The following is a 10,907-nucleotide window of genomic DNA, read 5'->3' as shown; positions in this document are numbered from 1 at the left end:
TTTTTTAAAGTCCCATTAAAGCAAGGAACCAAAGCTGCATGGAAATTTGCAACAAATGAATCGATGTATGCCTTCAGCTTAAAACAATTAATTAGTCTTGATAGTATGCCTGTTTGTCCTCCTGGGCTCTTTCTTGGTATGCTCTCACTAGAGTGGCAGCCACAGTTAGTAAAGGCAGAAGAAAGGATAAATTAAAAGTTGTGAGGTCCACAGAAAGTAGATAGTAGAGGAATCAGAGTTGGAGAAGGAAAGGGAATTAATTAGCAAAATGTGATAAGGTTTCTTGTCTGGTAGACATGGAAAGAGATGATGTGTCACCTGGAGAAACAATGATAGGGTTGTCTAGAGATATTGATGGTTGATGAATGCACTTCAGAATGCTCGTCTCGATTTGGGCCATAATGGCAAAAATGAAAAATAAAGTTGGGCTTGGAAACTGCTGAGTCACAATATAATGGTCATATTGATGGCCAACATGACAAGAAATTCTTAAGAGAGGTACATCTTTGGACATGTGAAAGGCTTTCCTAGCCTGGGTTAATTTGGATAGGAGGATCCATCCTACAGAGCAGGACTTCTGTTCTACCCACCCTGTCCAATAGCGTATAGCCTGAGTGAAATCTCATTCTAGCACCAAGCTTTACTGAGACATTTCGCATAACAAAATCATTCTTAACTTCTCATGGAAATGACCTAGAATAAGAGTTCTTGTTGATCTAGTCAGAATAGATAATTTACAATTAATATCACTATATAACACATGTCTCCTTGCTTGGATATTGATGAAACATGCAGTCTCTAAATAAAGTACTTGTTGGCTTATTGCTTAACCATTGTCTAATTGTTGCATTTTACAGAATGCATTCAATGAAATAACTTATTTTATTAGAACTGCAACTAGACAGAGACATTCAGCTTTGCGCCCACAGAGTTCCTAGTTTACAGTGTGCTCTGAAGCAACACTGCTGATTAAAGCTGCTAAGATCTCTCCTCCCCATCATCATTCAGCTGCCACTCACCCAGAAGCATAAAACACATCACAAGCTCCAGTTATTACAACAGGCTTCTGAGGTGTGGAATTACCTATAGCAGAGGAGACGTTTTCATTTCTGGAGTTACTTTATTTACAAATTTATGCACTCAAAACTTTCCAAAGATCCTTCACTCAAACTCTGTCTTCAGATCTGCGCTTGTCCTATCTCTCTTTCTTTCTTTCTTTCTTTCTTTCCTTCCTTCTTTCCTTCTTTCCTTCTTTCTTCCTTTCTTTCTTTCTTTCTTTCTTTCTTTCTTTCTTTCTTTCTCTTTCTTTCTTTCTTTCTTTCTTCCTTCCTTTCTTTCTTTCTTGTCTTCAGTGTCAAAGGGAAACTGTTACAAAATTAGATGCTTTCTTTTGCAATATTTGCTATAGTGAAATATGACTCACTCTTTGGAATATTCTTCCCTGTATTTAGAAAGTGGGAAAATAATAATTTCCTTCTCCAGATCTAGAAAATTTTGAGATAAAGCTAATTGTTAACTCTCACCTTTAATCACCATTTTCTAAAAAAAAGATCTACTTCTTTGAGTTTGGCCCTGTGTCCTTTTGCAATCCTGTTGAGACTACAGAGTTTAGAGTAACCCTGGTGCAAGAACAGTCGATTTAGAGTATACTATTATCTGAATATGCTGATCCTAAGCATAATAACATTTATTCTTCACATTCCTGTCTCTCCGTTTTATCGTAATTGAAGGTTTTAGTAGTGTATATGCTACAGTTTTATTCATATCTAGACCTTTGCTTAATCACTTCAGAGCACATTTAACGGACTATTAATTGGCTTCATTGTTGCCATGGAAAATGATAAATAATATATCTGGTAATACTAAATCATTTGAACTCAGTTCACCTTTGGCATTTACCTGAAGTAAAAAGCACCATTTTGATTAAGGAATTTACAAGGATTAGCAGGAAAAATTAGAAGGGCTAGATTAAAGGAAAGGCTGGGTAGAAAGCAATTTCCATAAGAAAAATTGAAGAATTTTTGTACATTGAAGAATTACATACCTATCTACAACTATCAAAGTATAAAAACATGAGTCTTTAATATTGGGTTATATAACATCAATGTATTTTCCTTTCATATTATTACTGTTTCAATGATTTCACCCTCTAAAGTCTCTATTATTTCTCTTCTGATCAAAGAACGTGCTTCACTGCCAGAGAAGTGTGACAGTGGGCCCATGATCATGGATTCCACTGGTCTTACCACATCCCAGCTGCATAAGCAGCTGTCCTGATAGACTGAGGAAATGGACTCTTGAAGACACATTTACAATGCCAATTAGATGGCAGCAGCCTGCAGTAACTAAGGTTCTCCAGAATGTGGTATAAGCTCTCAATTGTCTTTTAGTATATGATAATTTCTCTCACAGCCAGGAACCAAGGATCTTTAGGAATCAAGGTATATAAAAGGAATAGTTCCACCCACACCTTAGTGACTAAGAAACTCATCCTGTTCCTACTCCCTTAAGTTTTACCAGTCTAGATAGGTTTGTTGGTTCTGGTAGGTGGGGTGGGCGTCACTCCTGCCAGGAGACACAACAAATATCCACTGAACTATAAACGCAGACTTCTTCTCAGTTTTTATCTTCTTATATCTTTAAACCTATAGGCTAACACAGGAAAAACAGTGTCTGTGTGTGGTGGTTGAGGGTGGAGTCACCATGTTTAAATTGCATTGTTTCTCCACAATAGAGGTAAGGAAGATTGTGTTTTGAGTTCAAGAGGTCCTTAAGGGTGCCTTGTGGTGTTACCATAGCCCAAGATTAAAGTCAATGGGAAACCTCAATAATCCAATAAGAGCAGAATGATAAATGTCACAGACCTTTCAGGAATGAAAGTATGTGTCATTCCTCCAGGAAAAGAATTAAGGCTTCTTGAGGTACTTGTTGGGGGTAGATGAAATGTAGACTGTGTAGGAGAGGGAGATAGATAGAGTTGGAGTTGATTAACACTAAGGCCATGCGATTTAATGGCAAAAATGAAGATTACATAACAGATATTTGTGTTTTCTTTCCTCTTTGTCAATAGTTCTCAACGTATGGGATGTACTTCTTTTGGGGGATCAAATAACTCTTCCAGAGGGATTCCTTAAGAGATTTGGAAAATAAATACTTATATTATAATTCATAATGGTAGCAGAATTAGAGATATGAAGTAGTAATGAAAACAATTGTATGGTTGGGGTCACCACAACATGAATGACTGTATTAAAGTGTCCCAGCATTGGAAAGTTTGAGACCTACTGCTCTATTTCTTTACCATGACTGAATCATCAGTTAAAATAATATCAGTGATTATAATATTCATGTTAGAAAATTCTAAAAGAATGTCCCTAAAGGGAACTTGTCACTTATTCTAAAATATATAGTCTATTTCCAATTGTACTTGACATATTTATACCTTGTTAGGTAAAATTATAACTTAATTATTGTTTTCAGTTGGAAATTAAAATTATAAGAGATCTGATTGTGTGTTAAGTTGACAAGAGACTTGTGGTGGCTAATCTTAGGTTTCAAGTAATCTACAAACATCTGTAATTACACAAAATCTAAGAAGCTGGGCACAGCTGTGACAGAGTTTTCTAGGGTTGAATTATTTGATGTGAAAATCTACCCTAAATTCAGATCATTCGAGGCCATACGACCTATCCTAAATCTGGGTCACACCTTCTTGTGGCAGAACGGCAGAACATATAAAAGGAGATGGGAGCTTTTGGGTTTTGACTACTTACTATCCTACTTGCTGGTAAGGTCATCCATCCTGCCCCTGAGACATTTCTTTGTTCTTTGCTGCTAGAAACCATACCTTCCAGTTTCCCACGCCCTGTGTTATCTTTGCCCATTGCCTCTATCTATATTATAAAGAATTGTCTCTGTCCTTGAATTTTGCTCCAATGCATTTACCAGGTAGTTTGTCTCAGGCTTTCTTTTTATTTCCATTTATTTATTTATTTATTTATTTATTTATTTATTTATTTATTTATTTATATTTATTCATTCACTTTACATCCTAATTGCAGACCACCCTCATCTTCCCAGTCCCCTGCAACACAGACCCTCCCTTCTGCCCCCCTCTTTTTCATCTCTAAGAAAGGAGAGGTCCCTCCTTGCTACCCACCCTGGCACCTCAATTCACTGTAGGACTAGGCATATTCTTCTGTCCTGGGGCCAGAAAAGGCAGCCCAGTTAGAGGAAGAGGATTCACAGGCAGGAAACAGAGTCAGGGCAAGCCCCCAGTCCAGTTGAAGGGGAGGACCACGATAAAGCTGCGTATAAGCTGCATATGAGCTACATGCAGAAGGGGAGCTAGGTTTGCCCTTTGCTCTTTGGTTGGTGATTCAGTCTCTGACAGCCCCAAGAGTCCTTAAAGAACCTAGACTAATACAACTACTATATACTGAAAACAGTAGTTATTAGTATTTTAAAACAGCAATAGTGACACAGATAACATTTGCGAGATATTTTATTACATGTGTGTTCCTATTATCACCCTGGAAAGCCATGACTTCCTGAAATATGTGGTAAGATTATCTGTATTGCACAGGGGAATGGAGAGAGAGCTTAAACACAGCATGTGGAGTTTTGAGTAAAAAGTAGAATGTTGGCCCAGGACTCCCAAGACAAAGTTCTCAGAATAAAGGAGATTTACTTGCCCCAGAGGGACAGAGGACACAGAATAAGAGAGAAACATAGGAGATAGAGGATGAGGGGGAGAGGGAAGAGCACCAGGAAAAGGGGTCAGGGGTATTGTCAGGAGAGAAGTGGGACAAAGGACTGTCTCTGAATAGAAAGGAGACCGATGTGGCACATAGGAAAATGGCAGTCTATAAAGGTACAAGGGGAAGCCCAGTGTTGGGGTAAGGTGCTTAATTTTAATTGGGCATATTAATTAGATGAGCCAAAGGGGGCTTTTGATTGCTGGACTTTAATACTTTGATGGCTGGTCCTTGGTAGTTAGCCTCAGGAGAAAGAATTGGCTAAATAACAAAATTGACCTTGGGGGCTAGCTTTAGAAATATAATCTAACAGTTCTTAGCAAGGCAGAGGGACTGGGGAAGGACAAAGCTTGCCAGAGCAGTACTCAGGAGTATCAAGCTGGGCAAAGTCTCATCACTGGGGAGATGGCTAGTTCTCTCCAAGACACTCCAAGACTGGTTCTCAATTCCACATCCTATACCTCAACTTATAGTTACAGAGCATCTAGTGCTTCCTTTCTCTCTTTCTAACTACCCAAACACACACAGACACACACACACACAATTGTTTCGAATAAATATTAAGAGAGCTGAGATAACAGTAGTTTAACAGTTAAAAAGCACTTGTTGCTCTTGCAATGGATCCAGGTTTGCTTGCAACACCCATATCAGGCAACTTATAGCTACTTATACTCCAGTTTCTGGGAATCCTACTTCCTTTGGCCTCTGAAAATACCTTTACTCACTTGATGTACATTAATTCACATAGGCCCACATACACACACACACACAAATAATAACAGTAATGTTTTAGCAAAAGAAACTGTCTTTTAGAACTATGGTGAACAGGAGCGCCCTCCCTTAACTACTGCATCATGGGCAAAGTCTTTATGTCCTTGAATTCCTCCAGTTCAGCTAGTAGTCCTTAAGAAGATGATGATGGTAATAATAATAATAATAATAATAATAATAATAATAATAATAATAATAATATTTCACAAAGGGTTGGCTCACACAGTAGAACATCCTCTTATCGGGAGAATGAAATAACACTGAGACAAGCTACCTGGAAAATACATTGGAGCAAAAGGCAGAGACAGAGACATTCCTTTAAAGAATCAGAGGGATTACACATGAAGGGGGCAGGGATAACAGAGGGAGAAGGCAGAGACAGCACAGGGAGTAGGCAAGAATAACAGAGGGGGGGTGGTCAAGGATACACATGGAGTAGGCTGGGATAATAGAGAGAGAAGGCAAGGATAAGAGATAGTAGGCAGGAATAATAGAGTGGGTGGGCAGGGGTAGGAGAGAGTGGGCAGGGATAAGAGAAAAAATGGACAGGGAGAAGAGAGAGAGTAGGCAAGAATAAGAGAGAGTAGGCAGGGATAAGAGAGAGTGGGGATGGAGAAGAGAGAGTGGGCAGGGAGAAGAGAGAGAGAATGGATAGGGATAACTGAGGGAAATGTGACACATTACTTTTGCTTGAATCTACTGCTTTTCATTATGTTAAATTTCATGACTGGTCCTCGATCATCATCAATACTAATTGGCAAAGGAGGAAGAAAGGAGAGGGGGTGGGCAGAAAATGGACAGACAGGGATTACCACCAAGACAACAGAAATTTATAAAGAAGTAATTAAACAAAACTTGGCATTGGATAGAGGGCGTGTGAGAGGGATAGCCCTAGCTTCCTACGCATAAAATGTTCACTTCGTATTCACTTTGGCTCGTTCGTGAAAGCCTTGGTGCAGCTTCCTAGCTGTCAACTTGCAAGGTTATCCTAATGTTTATTGTCTTCCGGTTCTTAATGTAAGTGGATTTTCTTCTCTTTTGTTGTTTTTGTTATTTCCTTTTCCGAATTACTTGAACGTGATATCACAGAAACCCGATGGTTACTGTCCTTATAGGAATTCCAGGCTAAACTATTGGCAGAATAACTAAAGAAATAAATGTCTTGTCTAGATGAAATCAGCTCAACATTATTTAATTAATAAAGTAGCATGTAGTCTGCTTTATATTCTGTTCTCTACAGAGTGAGATATGAAGAGCCTTTGTGTGATGGTGACGTCTTCTTAGCCTTGTATATCATCTCTGTTGTCTTCCCGGAAATCTTTTCATTGCCTATGCAGCCTGCTTTGGTGGGTTGAGCTAGACCAACATTGGCTGTTTTGTTTTAACTAATCTGGGACAAAGCCAGAGTGCAGCACCCTTAGGTTTGTCTAAACTTCTTTGCTGGTACTTCTTCATTGAGATGTCAGAGTCTCAGCTGAAATGAGCCGCTCTAATTTCCAAGTCCTCAAACTAACAACCATATGGAAATCACTTAATAAGATACTGACTTTCCAAGCATAAAGACTCATTCTGTAGGCAAAACCATTTACGGTGTTCCAGTTGCAGCTCATTGACTGTTATTCCAGAAAGTATCTGTCTGGACCAGTAACCTGGCTGTCTTAAACTGGTGCAGGCACCCATATATAGCTTTGTAAATGTCTTATGGAGAGAATACAAGATTTAAATACAAAATTTCACCATCCACCACAATGTAGAGTGAAAGTTATAGTAAAATCTACCTTTGCTGCTTATGACTGATGACTTTATGGAGAAATATAAGTTTCTTAACATGTTCTGTTGAATACCTAGAACAGAATATCTGTCTAGTTAAGTAATTCTGGGGTATAAAATGCATTTTTTTTAATCCTTTAGAGACTTACAATATACTTCTACAAAGTAAAGGTTATGTATAACCCTGTAATGAAGGGATCTATTTTATTATGGTTAAGTCAGATTTCTCTTGCTAAAATTGAATTCATTTTACACCTTACTGAAACACAATACAAAAGAGAAGAATAACTGCTTTGTAAAACTGGTTCCTGAGGGTGGGGTGACAGGCATGGGGAGGGGGGAGGCAACAGGGGTTTGTTTTTATTGTTTTTCTTTGTTTCTTTGTTTTTTGGAGGGGAAACTGGGAATGGAGAAATTTACATGTAAATAAAGAAAATATCTAATAAAAAAATGGTTCCTGAGGACACAGAGCGAGCAGCTGGACTTGGAAGTGGGCAGATTTGGTCTTCCCCTCAAACGAGTTATTTGGAAATGGATGCAGTTTCACCAGTCATACTGTATTCACATATTTGTCAAATTTTGGGTGAGTATATCTACCATGTCACACACACAAAAAAATATAAATACGGATTGTTGAATGTTCATAATAACACATTAGAATTGAGGGTAACCCAGATGTATCGGTGCATTTTTGTTCTTGGCTTTTGGCTTTAGCACAGTTATAAAATCATTTTCTATTTCTTCCGCTTTTATAACTATCCTCTTTATGACAACATTTACTAACAAAACAGCATTCTGTTGCTAGGTCCTATAGCTTGCTTCTAAGTTATATAGCTTTGATCTATTAGGTTTGAGCAAAGTTTAGACTGTTATTGATCTAAATACACCCAGAACATAGTCTATACTTCTGAGGCTTTTATTAGGAATTCTTCATTTTCACTTTACTCACATAAGTATGGACTAAATGTTTATGTAGTTAAATATCACACAAACTACCTTGATCCTGGTAATTGAGTATTTTGCAGCTATTTATGAAGCTAATCTCAGTGGGAAAGTTACTCTTTCAAATTCTATAAATGGCTTATATTTGCCTTTCCTAGCACTTCCCTCTTATACCTTGAAGAAGAAAACAAGGTTTGGCAGATACTGATTCAAAATATGCAGGCATCGTCATTGTATTGATTAATACATAGTGTACTGTAAAAAGGAGTTATCAGCACATACCTTTGTTTTTCTCACTTTTCTTTAAAGTGATGCAGTAATCCAGGCTGTTCTGTAGAAGGCAGCATGGCAATGAAAGGGTTACTAAGGATGTGGCAGATGATCTGACAACAGTTCTGCAGAGGCCCCAAATATGCTTGAGAGAGCCAGTCTGCTCAGAGTTAATAATAAACATTTCTGATTCATTAAACTTTCTTTCAATCAAAACACACAAAAATATAACAGGAACATTTGTCAGACAATATGTTAACAGAATGATACAAGGCCAAACCGTGTGTTTTCTGCTTTCTCACTAGTTGAGAAGCATCTGTAAGTATTGCTGAATTAGGCTGATTTACCGCAGAACCTGACTTATCTCACTCTCACTTTGGGAAATTCCTGTATTTCCTCTATTTTGGCAATATTATAAGGCCCAGGTTCCTCGAGAGACCAAAATTCTTATTCTTTTTAAATACAGCGAACTTCATGGTTCTAGTGCGTCTTCTGTTGTGATAAACAACATGGATGAGATCAACCTAAGGAGTTTATTTTATTCTACAGTTTAGAATCCATCATTGATCGAAGCTAAAGGCTGGAATTCAGAAAGGAACTCAAGCCAAGATGATTAAGGAACACTTCCTACTTCATGCTTCCAAGTTCTTGTGCAGTTATTTATTTTATTTTTAATACAACTGACAGCTATCTTCTTAGGGTCATTACTACAAACAGTGGGCTTGGTGTCCATATATCATGAAATACTAAAGAAAATACCCCAAGACTAGGCTGCATAAAGCTTGGAGTCTCATTTGATTTATTTCCTAGTTGAAGACCAGAAAGTTCCAACATGGTTTATGACTCATTCTAGAGCTGAAGGACATGAGGTGAGGATGAAGAATTCCAAAGAAAATGTCACCAGCTTCTCTTGTAGTGTTGACTGGAGTTCTACTTATTTGGCTCTATCAGTAGTGGGAACTCGGAGAATTTGGATCTTTGTATCTCTCTCCAGCCTTTACTTTGTCCTCTTTCATTCTGCAGGGACCCCTTCCACAGAACCCAGTTCTTAAGGTCTCTCTCCCTATGTAGCCAAAGAAAGCTAAAGTTCTCTCATGGTGTGGTAATGAAAGAAGGGGGCTGTGTGCTTCTCCTGCCAGCTTCTCAACTGCAGAAACTCTCTTAGCAGTGCCTTAAAATGATAAAGGTTTTACGAGTGATCTTGACCCAGTCACCTCCCCTCCTGCTCCTCAGTTACATGTGTATGCCTCCACTTCTGGATCTCAGCATAACCTGTAATATGTCAATGTTCTTTCCTTCACTTATATTCTATACAGTACCTTAGCAATTTTCTTCTTTGTTTCTAATACATTTCAGCGTTCCATCCTTGGATGATTTTCATACATGTAGTTGCATAAGTATATGTACTTTTGCAGATTTTTTTTTCATTTCATAAGGAATTTTACTGTTGTTTAATTTGATAATGTTTAGCACAGTGGCCTAGAAACTGCTTCCTGAAGAGAATTCTCTAGTCATCAATCACTGTTACCTGTAATGGTAAATGTATGTCATAGACTGCTTATTCAGGAGTATCTCTAACCTAAGCCTGTTGAAATAAATAGACATTCCTAAAGAAGCGAGAGGGCAGAACCCCAAATATCTTTTCATGGAAAGACGACTGTACCCTTACCTCTCCTGCATAAAGCAGATATGTATCATGAAGCTGAGACCCCTGTACTGTAGAATAGAATGTGCCTATTCATTATCATGAGCCAAAGTCTAGGAGACAGTGGGACCACTTTCCCTGTTTATTTCTCTATGCTAATCTCAAAACAAGGTAAATTTTTGTTTTCATCTTTAATTTTGAAGATTATAATTACATTATTTCTGCTCTGCCTTTCGTTGATCTCAGTTCTTCCACATGTCCCTCCTTACTCCTTTTTATATTCAATAGCCCTTTTTTATTAATTATTATTATATGCTAATATGAAGAAAACCCTTTAAAAGGCCTGTATGTTGCACTTCATACTCTATATAGATTAGCAATCAAGAACAATGGAGAAATTAATTGACTTGTATTTAGTAAAACAGGAGATGCGATGCTCTAGCCTCAATTTACCCCTAAGCATCTCCAATGCCTCAAACCATCGACTGAAAAAAAACCCACAATGCTGGGCATCTTAAAAGAATGTGAATGCAGCAGGTAAATTTATCTCTTACCATAACCTATGCCTGTAAGCTTATGGTAGCATTATTGCCCTGCTAACTAAGGTAGAAGTCTACCATTGCTGGATAGTCTTCTGGGCTCAGCACAGAAAGTTGGACTCCCTTTACCATCAGGATTTCTCCTTCTCTGATCTTGTTTGGGAAGCTCACCACCCTCCCCCAGCAAATACACAACACACACACACACACACA

This window comes from Mastomys coucha, unplaced genomic scaffold, assembly GCF_008632895.1.
Source record: "Mastomys coucha isolate ucsf_1 unplaced genomic scaffold, UCSF_Mcou_1 pScaffold13, whole genome shotgun sequence".
In the NCBI taxonomy this organism is placed as follows: domain Eukaryota; kingdom Metazoa; phylum Chordata; class Mammalia; order Rodentia; family Muridae; genus Mastomys; species Mastomys coucha.
The sequence above is the reverse complement of the archived record's forward strand: the minus strand, read 5'-3'. Positions refer to the sequence as shown.